This window comes from Humulus lupulus, chromosome 1 (genome assembly GCF_963169125.1).
Source record: "Humulus lupulus chromosome 1, drHumLupu1.1, whole genome shotgun sequence".
NCBI lineage: Eukaryota > Viridiplantae > Streptophyta > Magnoliopsida > Rosales > Cannabaceae > Humulus > Humulus lupulus.
In genome coordinates, this window is record NC_084793.1 from 85,982,456 (window position 1) to 85,996,911 (window position 14,456).

The window sequence follows — 14,456 nt, forward strand, 5'->3', positions numbered from 1 at the left end:
AAGGGAGAGAGATAGAGGACAAGAGAGAAAACCAGAGATACAAGAATGAAGAAGAAGAAGAAGAAGAGAAGCTTGCTTCCATCATCACTTTTGGGCTATTTCTTCTCCTTTGTTATTTCTTTCCTATTTTCTTTTAGTATTTGGTGTTTGATTACTCATGGACAGATTTAATTTTTTATTTGTGTTTCTTGTATTAGCCATGAATTAATCTTTTGTGGCTTGAATTATTGATGAACTCTATGTCTTAATTCTAATTTTCTAGCATTTTATTTTAGCAATTGACCCATTGTTCATTCAAATGTGCTTATTAATGATTTCTTATTGTTGATTGGCCATCAATGACAAGATATTGAGTTATATTTGTGATGGGAAGTTTGAATATAATTGATAGATTTGAATGACACAACTGAATACTCTTGTTAGGTTATGTTTGCGAACAACATAGGAATGTGTTATTTACCTTGTGTAACAATTATGAATTGATGCTTAAATTCTAGGTTCTTAAATTTGATTGGCATTGGAGTATGTTAAAGTAGGTGAAATAATTTCCATAGGATTTGGAAAAGTTCTATGAGCTAATTTGGAATTCTTCTTAACTCTGGGTAATTTTGCTGAGATTTTGCTGCAGCAAAACTTACAGGTCAATTGACACAGAGGGATTTAATAATTCAAGCCTATTTCAACCAATTGATTTACCTCACTTTTAAATTAGCATTGCAGTTTATTTTTAGAATTTTTAATTGATTCCAACTAGTGCTAGTTTACAAAATAAAAATAAAAAAATTTGGTTTCTATTGCAATTGTTTAGTAATTAATTTGTGCATTTAGTTTTAATTTGCAATCCCTGTGGAGACGATCTCGAATATTTATCACTTTATTACTTGTTTTGTGACTGTGTACACTTGCACATGATTGATAAAAAAATATTACAACATTTTTTCTCAGTCAAAGGTAGAACATGAGCAGTACCTCTGATTGGTATTGCAGAGGCTGAGGGAGCACAGATTGTATGAGAAGTTCAAGAAGTGTGAGTTATAGTTACCTCAGGTGAAGTTCCTTGGTCACATAGTCAGTAAAGATAAATTAAGGTGGATCCAGCCAAGATTGAGGTGGTTAGGGATTGGCCAAGGCCAAGGAGTGCTTCAGAGATAAGGAGTTTCGTTGGATTGGAAGGGTATTACCGACGTTTGTGGAAGGGTTCTCAAGGATTGCAACATCACTAACGGAGCTGACACGGAAGAAATTGATGTTTGTGTGGTCAGATAGATGTGAGAACAACTTCCAAGACTTGAAGCAGTGATTAATTATAGCTCCAGTAATGAGTCTTCCATCAGAGCAGGGGAATTTTGTTGTATATTGCGATGCTTTAAGACATGGGTTAGGTTGTGTCCTTATGCAGGTTAAAAAGGTGATTGCCTATGCATCACGAGAGCTCAAGGATTATGAACAGCAGTACCCTATGCATGATCTGGAGTTAGCAGCGGTGGTCTTTGCCTTGAAGGTATGGAAACACTACTTCTATGGGAAGAAGTGTAAGATATACACTGACCACAAGAGTTTAAAGTATTTCTTTACCCAGAGAGATCTGAACATGAGACAGAGGTGTTGGGTAGAGTTGGTGAAAGATTATGATTGTGAGATTCTTTACCACCCAAGGAAGCCAACATGGTGGCAGATGCCTTGAGTCGGAGAGGTCCGGGACAGTTGTTTAGTTTGAAACATATATCAAAGGAGTTGGCAGATGAGATGACTAGAGCAAGTATAGAGTTGGTGGTGGGTCAGTTGGCTAACATCACTTTGCAATCTACTCTTCTTGAGAGAATTAGGGAAGGGAAGATGAATGATCCTCAGTTGATGAGACACAGAGAGGACATCCTAGCTGGAGTGGCTAGGGATTACACTGTTTCAGAGATGGGTTTACTGAGGTATCTGGAGCAGATTTGTGTTCCATGTGCTGGTTGAATAATTCAATTCACTTCCCCTTTCCATGTTACCAGATGTATGCACACGATCACTGGAGAAGTGATTATTCAATTGACCTTGACCTTCTTCAAATTTTGGTCGATGATGTGGATATATATCGACCAGACATTGATCTCAACCCCGATACTTCTGAGACTCCTACTCAACCTGGGGAGCAATCCCATCAATATGTGTTATACCCAAAAATTGGAGAATGCATCCTAGGAGGCTAAGGAGAATGCATTCTAGGAGAGCTAAGGGGAGTGGTCCTAGGAGACCCCAAGGAGGATGTGGTCCTAGGAGACCCCAAGGAGAAAGTGGTCTTAGAAGACCCCAAGGAGGATGTGGTCCTAAGAGACCCCAAGGGTGTGTAGGAGGCAAGCCTCCCAAGGTTTCCTAAGTGTTGGCTCGAACGTGTCCAAGGTAAGTAGCTAAGGAGGAGGAGTCTCATGTAGGAGGAAGGAGACTTAGATTTTGATAAGGAGAGCCTATACAATGTTCGATCGGACATGTTTGGGAGATGCTAAAGGAGGTTGCCTCAATGTTGTCCAAGGTGAGGTGCCAAGGAGGTTGCCTCAATGTTGTCCAAGGTGAGGTTGCCTCAATGTTGTCCAAGGGGAGGTTGCCTCAATGTTGTCCAAGGGGAGGTTGCCTCAATGTTGTCCAAGGTGAGGTGCCAAGGAGGTTGCCTCGGACCACCTTGGTCCGAGGAGAAGCCAAGGAGATTGGTTCAAGGAGGAACATGGCATGCTAGAGGAGAGTGCCATGTTAGAGGAGAGAAGTGCATGTCCTACCACCATGCACGTTCAACCCACCAAAAACATATCCTACCACCATGCATGTTCAACCAGCACTTGCATGGGTAGTGAGTAGGAGGTGGACCAACTAGCTAGAGGGGACTAAGTCAGACACAACTCCAACAACATATGCGGGAATCTCTCATTTCTTCCCACAAATGGGGGGTTTGTTGCATTTCGAATTTTGAATGTTTAAATGTAATAAATGTAATAAATATAATAAAATATCCCTATTATAAGGGGATATCAGTTGAGGATCCCAGGCCTATAAATAGAGAGCTTATGGGATGAGAGAGGGGTTTTTCTGCTTCTTCTTTCTAGAGAGAGAAAATTGGGTCTGTCTATTCTAGAGAGAGAAAGTGCTAAAATTAGAGAGAATTCTTGTATTTTCACAATCTGTACTGAAGACTCAGTTGGCTCAGTCCATCTGATCTTGAGTATAGATTTATAAATCACAACTCTAAGTGGATTAGGCTATTACCAACAATCGGGGCTGAACCACTATAAAAATCTCATGTGTTATTTACTTTTCTTGTTTATACCGTCTGTTGTCGTTTTTATTTCTCTTGAAGGCTTGTCGTTATTGACGTTCTCACGTCGTTGGCTAAAAACGCAGTCAACAATATGATTTTCAATTTGTTCCCAAACAAGAGTAATCGATGTAAGGTTGATGAGTTGCACCAAGGAATAAGGAAATTCCTTCCAAAAGATTGGACCTTTTTTATCCACCCTAACTTTGTTGATACTCTCTCACTCAGAATCTTGACCAGTGGGAGGGGAATGAGCAAGAATTCAATAATTGAAGAGGTTGTAACTATTGCTTTCTGTTATCTGGATATGGCCAGAGTAAAGCAAACAACCAGGAAACGAAGACATACTGTAACGTCCCAATATTCCTAATAAGGTTAGTGCCTTGATTAGAGGGCTAGGAGAGCATTATTGGAATATTATGTGTTTATATGTGAATTAATTGAATATTTATGTGATTATGTGAATTGCATCAGTTATATTATTATATGGTTGATATTGCATGTTTAAGTGTATTAAATGTGCATAGAAGGTCCACTTTTATTTAAAGGGGCATATTTATAATTTTGACCCGTTGAGGGTATATTCCTGGTTTTATTGTAATGCCCCAAAAATGATAATAAGGTTTAGTGTCGGGAGGAAATAATTGGATATATGTGTGTGATTAGTTGATTAAATGCATGGCATGCATGATTTATATGATAATATGAATATAAATGCATGTTTATGAGTATTAAATATGCATGTGGGCTCGTTATTATTAATAAGGACATATTTGTAATTTTGGCCCATTGAGGGCATAAATGTGATTATATGTGTTAAATGATTGGAACCAAATTATTATGTGGATATATTTGCAGCATTTGGCTTGAGGTAATCCTGGTGAGAGGATTAGCGGAATAGTCACAACAAGGTTTAATACCCGGCTCGGGGTGAGCCTAGAGGTATTTTGAGAATTTAACGTATATTTGGGATTTATCGATTAGCGGGTAAGTATTTGGTAATTAGTTGGGCATGTCGGGATTAATTGAGAATTGGTAGGGCGACTCGAGAAATTAGCGGGAAACGGGGCAAATGATCATTTTGCCCTTAAGGGTAATAAAGGGGTTGAGTTATCTTTAGGGGCATTTCAGTCCTTAGGTTAAATGATATAGTTAGATTAGGCTTCAAGAATAAGCCAGAATATAACATAAATCTCAGCACTCCCTCTTACTCTCATCTTCTCTCTCTCCCTCTCTTGTGCCTTGAGGATTGTGGAGTTTTGGAAGGGAAGGCTTAGGAATTGAAGCTAGGACTGGTTGAGGTGCATCTTAGGGGCAGAGTCATCATCAAGGTAAGGTTTAAGCTATGAATTTATGGTGGAATTTCGCTATTAGTATAAGTGTTCTTAAGCTTTTAAGTTTCAAAGGGGTTTTGCTGAATTCTGAGATCCTAGGAGGATTTTGGTTACAATTTTAGGTTGTTGGGTTGCTCTGAGTAGACTACTGAAGTATAGAGGTTCAATTTGTGGTTTTGATGCATGTTATGTTGGATTTTGGGCTTTTGGGATCGAGTCACGGCCCTGTTCTTCAGGTGCCGCGGCCCGTGTGTACGAAGAGGCTGGGAGCCTCTGAAATTTTGGCCAAGCGTCGCGGCGTAGGTAGAGGCACGCTGCGGCCTGCGTCCCTTAGAAGAGAGCCTTAGATCTCTCTGACTTGTAGCACACCGTAACCCTAGGGGGGTCGACCGCGACTCTAATTGAGAGAAATAGAAAAGTTAAGTATTTAGGCTCAGAAACTCAAACCTAATTGCTCGGGAAGGATCCTATTACCCGGTTTAGTAGAATTCGAGGTCCCGAGGGCTAGTATAATATTCTGAGGCGACTAATTGGTTTAGGTTTAGATGGTTATCCATTATTGCGTTGTGACTAGATTATACTGCTAAGGCTCGGGGTTGAGGATCGTTCTCGGGACCGCTCTACATCCTTCGTTCGGGACTCAAGGTAAGAAAATTGTACCCGAGTTGTGTATGGGGCTGAAATCCTCTGTAAATGAACATATGTGAGATTATAAATGTATGTGTGATTGGAGATATCTGGATAGGCATGTTTGCCCGTGCTGCTTTCGATTTCGTGTTTCACAATCTGTTTATCTGTTATATTTGATGTGAAAGTTTGGCCTAAGGGAGTCGGGGCTGATGCTGAGTGTGCGGAACGCAAGTCAACCTAAGCGAGCCAGGATCTGCTAAATAACTAGAGGGGCCTAGCCTAAGGGCTCTGACACCCAACTAATTGTATTGAGATTGAATAATATGTTTGGATTAAACTATTTATTGTTGCCTAGCTTATTGCTTGTATTCTGCTGTTGATTGAATTGGTTGATCTAAGTTTGATATGCATATACTGTTGTTATCTATGCTTGTTGAGTTTAGTTTTCTTGTTGGGCCTTGACTCACGGGTGCTATGTGGTGCAGGTAAAGGCAAGGGAAAGCTAGACCAACCATGAGTTGGAGAGCTTTGGGGGCAGTGTGGACATCGGCAGTTACTCGATCGCCATGGTTGAGGGATTTACAGGGACTAGAGCCAAAATTGTAATTTTCATTTTGGTTGGCTTTAGTTGTAATTTACTTTTGAGGGTTGTAACCTCCTTGTAAACATTACTTTTGGGATCCCATGTACCAAACTCTTATTTGAATGAAAGTCAACTATTTTACGGTCAAACTCTTTTAACCCTAACCCGTTAGTTGACTTTAGAAACATGTTTATGTCCAAATGACTTGATTAGCAAGTCTTGCACTATTTAAAATACATAGTGTAACGGTCTTGGTTACCCAGGGCATTACATTTATGGTATTATATGATTGAGACCACATTATTAGGTGGATATATTTGAGATGTTCAGCAGGAGTCGGTCCTTTTTCAAGATAGCGGTTTAGTCACAACGGGGGATTTATACACGACTCGAGGTGAGCCAAGGGGTATTTCGGTAATTCGGTGAGTTATCGAGACTCATTGGAGTATGAGTCATATTTTTGGGAAAAATAGTGATATTTTGAGTTTAGTGAAATTATCAGGGAATTATGAGTAATGTAGGATTAGAGAGTCAAATGACGTTTTTGCCCTTCAGGGGCTTTGAGAAGGTTTTAGGAGAGTGCAGGCAGTATGGTCATTTGGAACACGGGTTGTGTTAATCAGATGAGTTTATTAACTTGAATTTTAACAAAACACTCTTTTTCCTATCTCACGCTTCTCTCTCACTCTCTGTCTCTCACTAAGTTGATTTGAATTTTGGAAAAGCTCTTGATCCTTTTAGTTTTGAGGCAAGTTTTGGTGGATTTGGAAGCTTATAATCTTGGGCAAGTAGCTAGGAAATGATTCCTAATAGAGGTAATTCAAGTGCGTGAGTTTTAGTTTTTTTGGTTTTGATAGTTTTTGAAGTTTAATTGAAATTTTGAGTTTAATGGAGTTTAGGTTGAGTTTGGAGGTTGGTTTTTAAGTTTATGAGCCGTTGAGATCGTTTCCATGGTCAATTGTGAGTAAAAACATGTTTTGGGATGGTTTTGGGGAAATTGCGGTTTCTGAAATCGTAAGAAAATCTAGGTTTGCGGGGTTGCATCGCGGCTCTATTCTTAGGGCGTCGTGGCACTCATAAACTCAGTGGCATAGGTGGTGCCTTAAACCGCCTTAGCGCCATAGTGCTAGGTGGGTTGCGGTGCAGCGCGTGCCCTGTGGTTTTGGGCTCGGGGCTCTCTGACTTGTTGAGCGTCGCAGCCCTTAGAGGGGGGCGTCGCAGCTCAAATTAGAGAAAAGTCATAAATCAGGTTTTGGGTTGTGGGAACCTAAACCTAAGGGCTTGAAAATTGTTCTACTGCTCGGTGTAGTAGAATTCAAGGTCCCGGAGGCTAGGGCTCGGCCCGGAAGCCTTTATAGATTCATTCTTGATAGTTGTACCTTGTTTTGGTTGTGATTAGGGTATATTGTTAGGCTCAGAAGGAAAGGACCGCGCTTGGGGTTGCTATACATGTCTCATTAAGGACTTGAGGTAAGAAAACTGCACCATGTCTGTGCTTAGGGCTTGGCCCGGTTATCGAACATGGTTATAACCATGCTTAGTTTGTTTTATTAAACTTGTTAACTGCGTTGTCCATGTCTGTACTAAATGATGAATGTATATCTGTTATATCTGATTGAAAAGTTTGGCTTATTAGTCTATGATTTGTTTATTGTATATAATTAGGTAGCTCGGCTTATCATTTGAGGGTTTATCTATAATATGTATGATTGAAAGGCTCGGCTTATGTAACGAGGGCGGCTATAGCTTGGTGAACACAGACTGATAAGGTTAGGCCTACTTGGAAGCGTGATATACGCTTGAACGACCCTATGGCCGCCTGAAATATAAAGAGCTAGGTATGCTTGGCCAGCCCTAAGGCTGGTTATACAGGAAATATGGCAATGGGCCCCAATGTGGCTCTTTAGTCACTTATCCGAGAAATAGGGCAATGGGCCCTGGTGTGGCTCCATAGTCACTTATCTGAATTGAATGCATGCACGAGTTAGGTTATTACTGGTAGACATGCTGATTATGATTCTGTAATATGTTGATTTACTGTTTATAAGCATGTTTATGTTTTCTTATTGAGCCTTGGGTCACGGGTGTTGCATGGTGCAGGTAAAGGGAAGGAAAAGCTATACCAGCCATGATTTGGAGAGCTGCAGGGGCAGGGTGTACATATGCGGCCTTCTCGACCGCCACGGCCGAGGATATTAGTTAGAACTAGGGTTGGACTCTGATTTTGCAGCTTAGGTCGGATTTTGTATTCATTTTGAATATGTAACAGTTTTAAACTCTTTTGGGATCCCATGAGTCAAACTCAAACTCTCTTAATGAAATTGTTGAATTTTGACGAAAAATCTTAGTACCTAAACCCTGTTTTAGTTCCAATTACACGTTTTCAGTCTAAATGATTCGTTTAGCGAGTTAAGCACAAATTTTAATACACAGTGTAACGATCCTGGATTAGTAGGAAGTTATAGATACAGACCCCCACGTTGCAAGGCAAGCGACCAGTGGGAATAATGCCCAACAACAAAAACAAACAAGCAGCTTGCAGTGGTTGCACCAACTGTAAAAGTAACAAATACCCTTAGCCTCCAGGCAAAGCTCAAGCCTTAGAAGAAGAAAAAATTGGTATGGCATGTTGCCCCATGCAGCACTCTTTTGAGCAGTGTTATTGAAGGTTACCCCGAGAAGTACGACATCTTGGGGATTAACATGGTGACTCCTCAGGCCGACCATCGCACTAACTTGCACGGTTGAGCTTTTAGCGCATGGTCGCGATTTCATATTCTGTCGCAACAGTCACTCCTCCTTCCACTCAGACTCCAACAGTCATCCCTGACCCATATGTTTGCTTTATATATTGATTTTCCTAAATAAAACATTCATAAAATGATAGGTTTTATTTGGGCCCATTAGAAAATGTAAAGTTTAAATTCCTCTCTTGTGGGAGGTTCCACTTGTGAAGGCTCATTTTCTTTTCATGACTATAGTGGGTCTAATCAATTAATAACAATTAATAAAACGAATGTTTAAATTCCTGTCTTTTGGACCTTGTATGGAAGTATGGGGGCCTTAGTAGTGGGAACGACATACTAGACCCAACCTTCCTCCATACAAGCCCAATTGTTAAGGCTCATTTTCCTTAGTTATAATTGTATAGGTTCATTATAATGGTTAAACCTAAATATTGATTAGCAACAAATTAATTCTAATTTAATTGAATTTATTTCAATGTGACACTTTAGAATTAATAGCAAATTATAGGACTGTGGTTTTAAAAATTTAATTTTATAATTTTTTAGAGGACCACAATCATTACTTTTCGAAAAATTAATAATAAAAAATACTATTTTTTAATTAATAATGAGCTTACTTTAAGAATTAATATTCGATCTCCACCGTTAGTTTAACAAGGTCAATAACTTAATGGGGCATCGAGACGCTTTCATTCATCCCCTTATGGAAGGTGTTCATTAGTTACTTTGGCAAGGTTAGATTTCGAAAGAAAGATAATTATGGGTCAAATTCTACTAGACTAACCCCTACGGTGACTACTAGGACTAAATCTATTGATTATCAAAGCCGTGGGTCTGGCTCATAAAATAAGAGATTTTGTTTTCATATTTTGATCGAATAATGGGTTGTTAATAATGGTCTCCATTATTAAATGAGTTTACAACTCTATTTAACTATTGATATTTTTTTTACTCTCGCCAACCGGGACAACAATATCATAGAATAGTTAAAAAAAAACCTAAAGAAATAGAGATATGATTATTTTGGTATTTTTTCCATATCTTACATATTTATGGTATAAGTTGTGCTATTTCTTGAAATTATAGTGAATATAAGTTTTATTGAGCAAATGTAATTGATTTCTATTATATTGATAATATGTAGTTTTAAGTTTGGTTGTGTCTACTCCCATCCTTTCTCAACTTTCTATGGAGAAACTCACTGGAGAAAACTTCCATAAGTGGAAGCAGAATATCAGCATAGTGTTGATTGGTGACAACACCAAGTTCATCATCACTGAGGAATCCCCGGAAGTTCCAACTGAAGGAGCTACCAAGACTGTTAGAGACAAATATGAGCATTGGCAGGCGACCAATAAAAAGGCACGGTACTACATGTTGACTAGTATGGTTGACACTCTTAAGACAAAGATGGAGAATGTCGAGACGACCTATGAAATCATGGATCAGCTCCAAGACATGTATGGGAGAAAGTCTGTGCAGACTCGTTTTGAGGCCACCAAGAAATATGTCAATGCTTGGATGGAACCGTCTCCGCACGTTCGTGATCAACTCAACTATGGTCTAACGTAGCTCATGAATGAGCTTCAGACTTTCAAGTCTATCATGGGTGGACCAAGTAAGGGAGGAGAAAAGAAGACTACTGCTGTTGCTATTGATCCAGCTAAGGCTGAAGCTAACCAAGCTTCGTCTTCAAAAGCTGGAAATAAGAGGAAAGATGGACAAAACAACAACCCCAGGCTTGCAAAGGCTGAAAGGATGAGTGCACAATCAAGTGCAGAGACGCCTAAGGGGAAGAAAAAGAAGAACAAGAAAGGTAAAGATAAGTGTTTTCATTGCAATGAGAGGGACATTGGAAATAGGATTGCCCCAAGTTTCTAGCAGAGAAAAACAAAGGTAATGATTATAGTTCATATATCTTAGAAACATGTGTTTTAGAGAACGATAAATCCGTTTGGATTATTTATTCTGGATCTACTAACCATGTTTGTAACTCTTTAAAACTTCATGAATCATGGGAGGAAGTGGATGAAGGTGGCTTAAAGTTTAGAGTTGGGAATTGAGCGTTCATTGCGGTCCAAGATAGAGGAAGAGCTTGCCTGAAGTTTGGAAATAAATATTTAATTTTGAAAGATGTATTTTTTATTCCGAATTTTAGTAGAAATTTAATTTTGGTTTCCATGTTGCAATTAGAACAATTTGTTATGACTTTCACAAGTTTTAATATATCTATTTCTTTCAATGGATCATGATTATGTATTGCATGTTTGGAAAACAGGCTTTATATTCTGCGACCTAACGAATCCCTCGCTCTTAACAATGATTTATTCAAAGTATATAAACCTAGGACCAATAAACGTTAAAATACTGATAACAATAACATGACATATTTATGGCATTTGAGACTAGGTCATATTGGCTATGATAGAATTCAAAGACTTACAAATGATGCGTCTTTGAGGGAACTCACCTTAGGTGAATTACCTGTCTGTGAATCTTGTCTAGAAGGCAAACTGACCAAGTGTCCATTCTCTGTGATGGGTGATAGGGCCAAGGAACCACTTGGACTTGTTCATTCAGATGTTTGTGGACCTTTGAATGTACAAGCCAGGGGTGGTTTTAAGTATTTCATCACATTCATTGACAATTACTCTATATACTCATGCCTTTACCTAATGCATAGGAAATCAGAGACATTTTCAAAGTTTCAGGAATTCCTAGCTATGACTCAGAACCAATTAGGTAAAACGTTAAAGATCTTGTGATCTGATAAGGATGGAGAATATTTGGATATGCAGTTCCAAGATCATTTAACTGAACTTGGGATTTTATCACAACTTACTGCCCCGGGTACTCTGCAACAAAATGGTGTAGCGGAACGCCGAAACAGAACTTTATTAGAAATGGTTAGATGCATGCTTAGTTACTCAACTCTGCCAACTTCATTTTGGGGACTTGAAACTGCGAACGACATTCTAAATGTCGTACCGTCAAAATCAATCCCCAAAACACATTTAGAATGCTGGAATGGTCGTGAACCTACTTTACGTCATTTTAGAATTTTGGGGTCTCTTGCCTACGTCCTGAGGAAAAAGGAAGGAAAGCTAGTTATGCGAACCAAAGTTTGCATGTTTGTTGGCTATCCTAAAGGCACTCGAGGTGGACTTTTCTATAGTCATTCAGAAAAGAAAGTGTTTACTTCCACGAATGCTACTTTTATGGAAAATGACTATGTCCAAAACTTCAAATCGCGCAGCAAAGTAGTTTTAGAGGAGATGGTTTAAGAATTGACTACAACCAATGTTCCATCGTCATCAATGTGATTTGATGATGAAATTCCCACTCTTCATGTCCAACCGACGCAAGTCATTTTAAATGAAGAAAGTACCACTGTTCTTGAGCAAACAATCTTTGAGCCTGGTCGTAGTGGGAGGGTTTCTAGGAACCCAGTTTGTTATGGTTTGGATAGTGAAACCAATATGGTTGTTGGTGTCATTGGCGACGATGACCTGTTGTCTTTCAAACAGACAATGGATAGCCCTGAAAAGGAACTATGGCTCGAAGCCATGAAACAGGAAATGGACTCAATGTACTCAAATTATATCTGGGATCTTGTGGAAGTACCTAGTGACTTTAGGTCCATTGGGTGCAAGTGGATCTACAAGAAGAAATGAGGTGTTGATGGAAATATCTAAACTTATAAATCTCGATTAGTGGCAAGGGGTTATACCCAAAGAGAATGCGTGGACTATGAGGAAACTTTTAGTCCGGTAGCCATGCTAAAGTCTATTTGCATCCTCCTATCCATTGCAGCCACTCTCGACTATGAGATCTAGAAAATGGACGTCAAGACAACTTTTCTTAATGGGAAGCTTGACGAAGTCATTTATATGGATCAGCCAGAAGGATTTAAAGTAGATGGACAAGAAGGAAAATTTTGCAAGTTAAATAGGTCCATTTATGGACTTAAGCAAGCTTCTCCTTCCTGGAACCTTAGGTTTGACGAAATAATCAAAACCTATGGCTTTGAACAAAATATTGATGAGTCTTGTGTTTACCAACTGAAGGCAAATCAAATAGTGGTATTCCTGGTTCTTTATGTAGATGATATCTTACTCATTGGAAACAATGTTAAGAAATTATCAGACGTGAAGAATTGGCTAAGCACTCAATTCCAGATGAAGGATTTGGGTGAAGCAAGTTATGTTCTAGGTATCCAGATCATTAGGGATAGAAAGAACAAACTCTTAGCTCTATCTCAAGTAGCTTACATTGATAAAGTGCTTGAACGTTTCTCAATGACAAATTCCAAGAAAGAACGTCTACCGTCTCGCCATGGAATTCATCATTCACAGAAGTAGTCTCCCCAGACTCCTGAAGAGGAAGATGCAATGAGAAAAGTTCCTTACTCACTGTAGTTGGAAGTATGATGTATGCTATGTTGTGTACTAGACCAGATACCTACTATGTAGTGGGAGTAGTGAGTAGGTATCAATCAAACCCAGGACCGGAACATTGGATAATAGTTAAGCATATTCTGAAGTATTTAAGGCAAACTAGTGATTATATGTTAGTCTAAAAGGGTGGTGTTCTGAGCCCATTAGGCTACACCGATTCAGATTTTCAAACTGATGTCGATTACAGGAAGTCTACTTCTGGAATGGTGTTTACTCTTGAGGTGGAGCTATGATATGGAGAAGCGTAAAGCAGTCTGCAATATCAGATTCCACCATGGTGGCTGAGTAAATAGTTTCATCTGAAGCAGCTAAGGAAATAGTCTGGCTAAAGAAGTTTTATTCAGATCTTGGTGTTATTCCAGATATGGATAAACCGCTTATGTTGTTTTGTGACAATACAAAAGCGATAGCCAACTCGAAAGAACCTCAAAGTCAAAAAGAGGAGTAAGCATATAGAATGGAAGTATCACATAATTCTAGAATATGTGGCCAGGGGAGATGTGAAGGTTATGAAGACTGCATCTGAAGACAATCTTGCAGATCTGTTTACAAAGTCACTACCAGAAGCTACATTTGATAAGCATATCAAGGAAATGGGATTAGTAGAATTAAGATATTAATTTCAATTAGTGTAAGTGGGAGTTTGTTGGGGTTTTATGCCCTAATTAAAACACAATTTCTTCGTTATCTCATTTATTATAAAAGAATAGAAATCATTTTTTGACTTGGTCAATCACTTCGCTCACATGTTTTATTTTCATGATTATTTGTTTAATATAAACTTATATTAAATCCTGAGCATATAGCTAATTGTATTTATAGTGACGTAATCACAGTGGAATATAAATATCATTATATGTTCAAACATAAGTTAGTCCTAAGATTAGTCAGTGCACATGATTTACACTGACTTGCCAATCTACGATATGATCTTCTTACACATTGTAGTGTTTATGTTCCTTCCAGATGATTAGCAAAGTAGATAAGATCAGATGTATTTGTTACATCGGACTGGACCAATACTGATAGTAGATAGGGTAAGTAAACATGTCGTTATTATCTATTCTAGTCATATCATATATTTGACCATAGGTCAATTCAATCTCAATTCTGAGTGGTTAGTATTCTAATTGATTGTATTATTTGAGTTCTTTGACTTGTTCGTTACCAGCTTACCCTACGGACTAGCCCATACTTACTTCTTGGGAACTTGGTAGTATAATTGAGTGAGAGTGTTAATCATAGATATGAACATCTATAGCTTCTAATGAAGAAGTAAAACGATGGTTTCCTTTTAGCTTGGTTCAAGGTGTTAAATGATAGAGATCTCATTTCAATAATTAATATTAGTTTACTGAAATATCTTTTACAAGGAACTAAGTCTTTTAAGGATAAAATACAATGAGTGGTAAAATG